Source organism: Neoarius graeffei, chromosome 20 (assembly GCF_027579695.1).
Source record: "Neoarius graeffei isolate fNeoGra1 chromosome 20, fNeoGra1.pri, whole genome shotgun sequence".
In the NCBI taxonomy this organism is placed as follows: domain Eukaryota; kingdom Metazoa; phylum Chordata; class Actinopteri; order Siluriformes; family Ariidae; genus Neoarius; species Neoarius graeffei.
The window spans coordinates 44,437,346-44,445,237 of NC_083588.1; positions in this window are offsets into that span (position 1 = coordinate 44,437,346).

Here is a 7,892-nt window from a genome sequence, read left to right on the forward strand (position 1 = left end):
AGACCAAGAGCAGTTCACCAAAAAACCCCTATGGAGAAAAAATCCAGGACCGTGACGTCGCCCGGTAGGACGCAGCCGGGGCCCCACCCTGGAGCCAGGCCCGGGGTTGGGGCTCGTATGCGAGCGCTTGGTGGTCGGGCCTTTGCCCATGGGGCCCGGCCGGGCTCAGCCCGAAGAGGCGACGTGGGCCCGACCTCCTGTGGGTTCACCACCCACAGAGGTAGCAGTAGGGGTTTGGTGCAGTGTGGATTGGGTGGCAGTCGAAGGCAGGGGCCTCGACGACCTGACCCCCGGACACAGCGGCTGGCTGTTGGGACATGGAATGTCACTTCGCTGGGGGGGAAGGAGCCTGAGCTTGTGCGGGAGGTTGAGAGGTACCGGCTAGAGATAGTCGGGCTCACCTCCACGCACAGCTTGGGCTCTGGAACCCAGCTCCTCGAGAGGGGCTGGACTTTCCACTTCTCTGGAGTCGCCCATGGTGAGCGGCGGCGGGCTGGTGTGGGCTTCCTTATAGCTCCCCAGCTCAGCCGCCATGTGTTGGAGTTTACCCCAGTGAACGAGAGGGTCGCCTCTCTGCGCCTTCGGATTGGGGAGAGGGCTCTTGCTGTTGTTTGTGCCTACGGGCCAAATAGCAGTATAGAGTATCCGGCCTTCTTGGAGTCCCTGGGAGAGGTACTGAGGGGTGCTCAGACTGGGGACTCCATTGTGCTACTGGGGGACTTCAATGCTCACGTGGGCGATGACAGTGACACCTGGAGGGGCGTGGTTGGGAGGAACGGCCTCCCCGATCTGAACCCGAGTGGTGTTTTGTTATTGGACTTCTGTGCTAGTCACAGTTTGTCCATAACGAACACCATGTTCGAGCATAGGGGTGTCCATAAGTGCACGTGGCACCAGGACACCTTAGGTCGGAGGTCGATGATCGACTTTGTAGTCGTGTCATCTGATCTCCGACCCTATGTCTTGGACACTCGGGTGAAGAGAGGGGCTGAGTTGTCAACTGATCACCACCTGGTGGTGAGTTGGATCCGCTGGCGGAGGAGGAAGCTGGACAGACCTGGCAGGCCCAAACGTATGGTGAGGGTCTGCTGGGAACGTCTGGCCGAGCACTCTGTTGGGGAGGTCTTTAACTCCCACCTCCGGGAGAGCTTTTCCCAGCTTCCGAGGGAGGCGGGGGACATTGAGTCTGAGTGGACCATGTTCTCTACCTCCATTGTGGACGCAGCTGTTCGGAGCTGTGGCCGCAAGGTCTCCGGTGCCTGTCGTGGCGGCAATCCCCGAACCCGGTGGTGGACACCGGAAGTAAGGGATGCCGTCAAGCTGAAGAAGGAGTCCTATCGGGCCATGTTGACCTCCGGGACTCCTGAGGCAGCCGACGGGTATCGGCAGGCCAGGCGTGCTGCAGCTCGGGCAGTTGCGGAGGCAAAAACTCGGAACTGGGAGGAGTTCGGGGAGGCCATGGAGAAGGACTATCGGTCGGCCTCGAAGAAATTCTGGCAAACCGTCCGGCGCCTCAGGAGGGGGAAGCAGTACTCTGCCAACACTGTTTACAGTGCGGGTGGGGAGCTGTTGACCTCGACTGGGGACATTGTCGGGCGGTGGAAGGAATACTTTGAGGATCTCCTCAATCCCACCGTCATGTCTTCCACTGAGGAGACTGAGGCTGATGACTCAGAGGTGGACTCGTCCATTACCCAAGCCGAAGTCACTGAGGTGGTTTGCAAGCTCCTCGGTGGCAAGGCACCGGGGGTGGATGAGATCCGCCCTGAGTATCTCAAGTCTCTGGATGTTGTGGGGCTGTCTTGGTTGACACGCCTCTGCAACATCGCGTGGCGGTCGGGGACAGTGCCTCCGGAGTGGCAGACTGGGGTGGTGGTCCCTCTTTTTAAGAAAGGGGACCGGAGAGTGTGCTCCAATTATAGGGGAATCACACTTCTCAGCCTCCCAGGGAAAGTTTACTCCAGGGTACTGGAGAGGAGAATTCGACCGATAGTCGAACCTCGGATCCAGGAGGAACAATGCGGTTTTCGTCCTGGTCGCGGAACACTGGACCAGCTCTATACCCTTCATAGGGTGCTCGAGGGTTCATGGGAGTTTGCCCAACCAGTCCACATGTGCTTTGTGGATCTGGAGAAGGCATTCGACCGTGTCCCCCGTGGTATTCTGTGGGGGGTGCTTCGGGAGTATGGGGTTCGGGGCTCTTTGCTAAGGGCTGTCCGGTCCCTGTACGAACGGAGCAGGAGTCTGGTTCGCATTGCCGGCAGTAAGTCAGACCTGTTCCCAGTGCATGTTGGACTCCGTCAGGGCTGCCCTTTGTCACCGGTTCTGTTCATAATTTTTATGGACAGAATTTCTAGGCGCAGCCAGGGGCCGGAAGGAATCCTGTTTGGGAACCACAGGATTTCATCTCTGCTTTTTGCGGATGATGTTGTCCTGTTGGCTTCTTCAAACCAGGACCTTCAGCATGCACTGGGGCGGTTTGCAGTCGAGTGTGAAGCGGCTGGGATGAGAATCAGCACCTCCAAGTCCGAGGCCATGGTTCTCGACCGGAAAAGGGTGGCTTGCCCTCTCCAGGTTGGTGGAGAAGTCCTGCCTCAAGTGGAGGAGTTTAAGTATCTCGGGATCTTGTTCACGAGTGAGGGAAGGATGGAGCGTGAGATCGACAGGCGGATCGGTGCAGCCTCCGCAGTGATGCGGTCGCTTTACCGGTCCGTCGTGGTGAAGAAGGAGCTGAGCCAAAAGGCGAAGCTCTCAATTTACCGGTCGATCTACGTTCCGACTCTCACCTATGGTCATGAGCTTTGGGTAATGACAGAAAGAACAAGATCGCGGATACAAGCGGCTGAAATGAGTTTCCTTCGCAGGGTGGCTGGGCGCTCCCTTAGAGATAGGGTGAGAAGCACAGTCACTCGGGAGGAGCTCAGAGTAGAGCCGCTGCTCCTCCACATCGAGAGGAACCAGCTGAGGTGGCTCGGGCATCTTTTTCGGATGCCTCCTGGACGCCTCCCTGGGGAGGTGTTCCAGGCATGTCCCCCCGGGAGGAGGCCCCGGGGAAGACCCAGGACACGCTGGAGGGACTATGTCTCTCGGCTGGCCTGGGAACGCCTCGGTGTTCTTCCCGAGGAGCTGGCCGAGGTGTCTGGGGAAAGGGAAGTTTGGGCTTCCATGCTTAGACTGCTGCCTCCGCGACCCGGTCCTGGATAAGCGGAAGAAGACGAGACGAGACGAGACTGTAAGTTTTACAGCAATTGTTTACAGTGTACCACTTTAAAGGTGCAAATTGTTGTTTTATTGTGACACAAACAATAATTAAGAAGAAAAAACAGAAATCTGGAGTGTGCATAGGTATTCACCCCCTTTTGTATGAAACCCTTAAATAAGAGCTGGTCCAAACAATTTATTTCATAAGTCACATAATTAGTTGATTAAGATCCACCTGTGTGCAATCAAAGTGTCACACAATCTGTCACATGATGTCTGTATTCATCAACCTGTTCTGGAAGGACCCTGACTCTGCAACACTGCGAAGCAAGCAACATGAGAACCAAGGAGCACTCCAAACAGGTCAGAGACAAAGTTGTGAAGAAGTATAGAACAGGGTTGGGTTATAAAAAATATCCCACACTTTGAATATCCCAGGGAGCACCATGAAATCCATTTTAGCAAAATGGAAAGAATATGGCACCACTAGAAACCTGACAAAAGAAGTCCGCCCACCAAAACTCACAGACCAGGCAAGGAGGGCATTAATCAGAGATGCAACAAAGACACCAAAGATAACACTGAAGGAGCTGCAAAGATCCACAGCAGAGATGGGAGTATCTGTTCATAGGACCACTTTAAGCTGTACACTCCACAGAGTGGGGCTGTATGGAAGAGTGGCCAGAAAAAAAGGCATTGCTGAAGAAAACACATTTGGAATTTGCCCAACAGCATGTGGCAGACTCCCCAAACACATGGAAGAAGATTCTCTGGTCAAATGAGACTAAAATTGGTATTTTTGGCCATCATGGGAAATGCCATGTGTGGTGCAAACTCAACACCCTGAGAACACCATTCCTACAGTGAGGCATGGTGGTGGCAGCATCATGCTGTGGGGATAGTTTTCATCTGTAGGGACAGGAAAGCTGGTCAGGACTGAAGGAAAGATGGATGGCACTAAATACAGGGCAATTCTGGAGGAAAACCTGTTTGAGTCAGCCAGAGGTTTGAGACTGGGACAAAGGTTCATATTCCAGCAGGACAATGACCCTAAACATACTGCTGAAGCTACATTGGAGTGGTTTAATGGGAAACATTTAAATGTTTTGGAATGGCCTAGTCAAAGCCCAAACCTCAATCCAATTGAGAATCTGAGAAACTTGAAGATTGCTGTGTACCAATGCAACCCATCTAACTTGAAGGAGTTGGAGTAGTTTTGCTTTGAGGAATGGGTAGAAAGCCCAGTGGCTAGATGTGCTAAACTAATAGAGACATACTCCAAGAGACCTGCAGCTGTAATTACAGCAAAAGATGGCTCTACAAAGTTTTGGGTGGGGTGAATACCTATGTACACTCCAGATTTCTGTTTTTTTTTTCATCTTAATTATTGTTTGTGTAACAATAAAACAACAATTTTCACCTTTAAAGTTGTAGGCATGTTGTGTAAATTCCAGCTTGTAATATGACAAAACAGGACAAACACCAAGGGGGATGAATACTTTTGCAAGGCACTGTATATATGACCTACTTTATAGCACAGTTTAAAGTTGGTAAACAACATCCTCTCCCATCCAATACTGTTTACTACAGAAAGCTGCCTACTTGAAGAATTTACCCTACAATCATACCACAGCCTTGAATTGTAATCACATTACTTAACCAACTCCTGCTCTACCAGGGGCACAACACCAAGCTGTGAAACAATGTTGGGAAGCTTATATGTAGTCAGCAGTTGTAACCATATTCATGATATATACAGTACATAAAAGTTACTCTTACGACTACATTTTCAAAACACTTTGCATTATATGTGTTTGTACAGCATGATAATTGAATATTTTCTGCTTAATGACATGGTGACTACACTCATTTGACTGCAAATTGATGCAGTCTTCTGAACTTCCACCATAAAAGACGTAGTCATCGTGTTATTGATGATGTAGCCACCAGGAACTAAACCTCTAACCACAGTTGAGAGCTGCAGTTCCAACTACACAACTTAATGACAGTGTTTGTGAACATTTGCTCGAACTATGGTTTTGGGAAACATCTGTGTTGCTTTATATTCATTCATACTATGTAAGTTCCCAACGTAGTTACCTCAATAGTTTGAACTGTAGTTTTCGGACATGCTTACATCACAGCTGCATGGTTCCAACTATGTAAGCTGCTATTGTTGTTAGTAACTATGCTTTTGGGAAATGCACATCTGGTCTTCATTTCCAGTTTTAGTCTTTTTCATGGCATTCTTATGACAGTGTACTGGTTCCCCCAAATTATTTTTTCTGTCTAAAATGATTAGGAAATTACTCATTATTTATTTCTATGTAAATGGATGGGTAGCATAGCATGTAGTGTCACTGCCTTAGTGCTTAAAGCTCACTGGTTTGATCCTCAGCTTGGGTGATTGCTAAATAAATATTTAGCTTTTTTAATTTTTATTTTTAATATACAGGTTGTAGTGATGACATGGTGACCCTAACAGAGCGTCCTGAATCAATCTTTGCAGTATATACCGTATCAGTCAAAAGTTTGGACACAGCTACTCATTTGTAGGTTTTTCTGTATTTTGACTATTTTCTACATTGTAGAATGATACTGAAGACATCAAAACTATGATATAACATAATGGAACATATATGGAATTATGTGGTAAACAAAAAAGTGCTAAAAATCAAAATCTATTTCATATTTTATTTTCTTCAAAGTATCCAGTGTTTACCTTGATGATGCTTTGTACACTATTGGCATTATCTTAACCAGCTTCATGAGGTAGTCACCTGGAATGCTTTTCAATTAACAGGTGTGCCTTATCAAAAGTTAATTAGTGGAATTTCTTGCTGCCTTAATGAGTTTGAGATCAAACAGTACATTGTAAATAATAAAAATATAGTAAATAGCCTTTTCCACAACTGTAGTAATCATATTATATCAAGAAGTGCTCAACTAAATAAAGAGAAATGACAGACCGTTATTACTTTAAAACATGAAGTGTCTTTTAATTAATAAAAATAAAGAAAAACCGTTGAATTAGAAGGCGTGTCCAAACTTTTGACTGGTACTGTATCTACAGTATCTATGTATGCTATCTGCATGTTTGTCAGTGCTATACAATTTCCAAATTATTGCCCATCACTTAAGGCAACTCAGAAATATGCAAATACTGTAATGGATACTGTAGTGATCCTGAACAGATGGTTATTTCTATTTTCATGTATATATTGCAAAGATTGAGCACTTGTTTGGGGCCATGATATCATCAGTACAGTGAGTAAATTCTGAAATTAGTCTCCATATGGTGGCACAGTGTTAGGGTTTTGCTGGGATTCGAACCTGGTTCGTTGGTGTGATAATCCAGCAAACCCCCACTAGGCCACCAGGGGGATGACTCAAATGCAGAGGCGTGAGGCGGAAGTAGAAAAAGAATCAAAAGGTTTATTTAAACTATATACACTATATACAGGGCAAAACAAAAGACAAAAAAAAAAACCAAAGAGTATAATCCAAAAGAAAAGCAAAGTGCAAAAATACAAAAGCTAAGAAGATCAAAAAACACAGTACAAAGGAAACTGGAGATAAACATAACAGCACAAAGACTCCGTGACAAGAGGACTGAACTCAGGGGGTATAAATAGACAAACTAATTAAGGACACAGGTGAAGATAATTAGGCAATTAACACAAACACAAAACACAGGAACAGTGGCGGCCTCTAGAGGCCAAAATAAACACGACATGAAAAGGAAATAACAGCGGCCTCTAGAGGCCAAAACAGTCCTAGTCCTAACAGGACCCCCCCCTCTAGGAGCGTCTCCTGACGTTCCCAGGGCGATCCGGATGGGCCGAATGGAAGTCCCGACATAGTTCTTTATCAAGGACATCCCGAGCAGGAACCCAGCAGCGCTCCTCAGGACCATAGCCCTCCCAGTCCACCAGATATTGCAACCCGCCGCGGACCCGGCGGGAGTCAAGCAGGCGATTCACAGTGAACACAGTCTGCCCCTGGAAGATGCGGGGGGGTGGGGGGTTCCTAGGGGCAGGGGCATACGTAGACGTCAGTACGGGCCGTAACAGGGAAACATGGAAAGTGGGGTTGATCCTCAGAGTCCGGGGCAACTGGAGCCGGTAGGAGACAGGGTTCACCCTGCGCACCACCTTGAAGGGGCCAATGTAGCGAGGAGCAAGCTTGCGGTTCTCCACCCGCAGTGGAAGGTCCTTAGTGGACAGCCAAACACGCTGCCCAGGGCGGAAAGCGTGTGCAGGTCTTCTATGGCGGTTGGCCTGAGTCTGGTTGGTTCTGGAGGTCTGTATGAGGGTCTTCCTGACCTTGCTCCAGGTCTTGCGACACCGTCTCACATATTGGTTGACCGAGGGCACCCCCGCGTCCTCCTCCTGGTCCGGGAACAGAGGTGGCTGGAACCCGAATTGGCACTGGAATGGCGACAGCTTGGTGGCCGATGACTGCAGGGTGTTGTGGGCGTACTCCGCCCATGGCAGCCAGGTGCTCCACGATGTCGGGTTATCCATAGCCAGGCCTCGCAGGGTGGTTTCCAGGTCCTGGTTGAGCCTCTCCGTCTGACCATTGGACTGTGGGTGAAACCCAGAGGAGAGGCTGGCAGTGGCTCCGATGACCTTGCAGAACCCGTGCCACACTCGGGAGGAGAACTGGGGCCCTCGGTCTGAGACGATGTC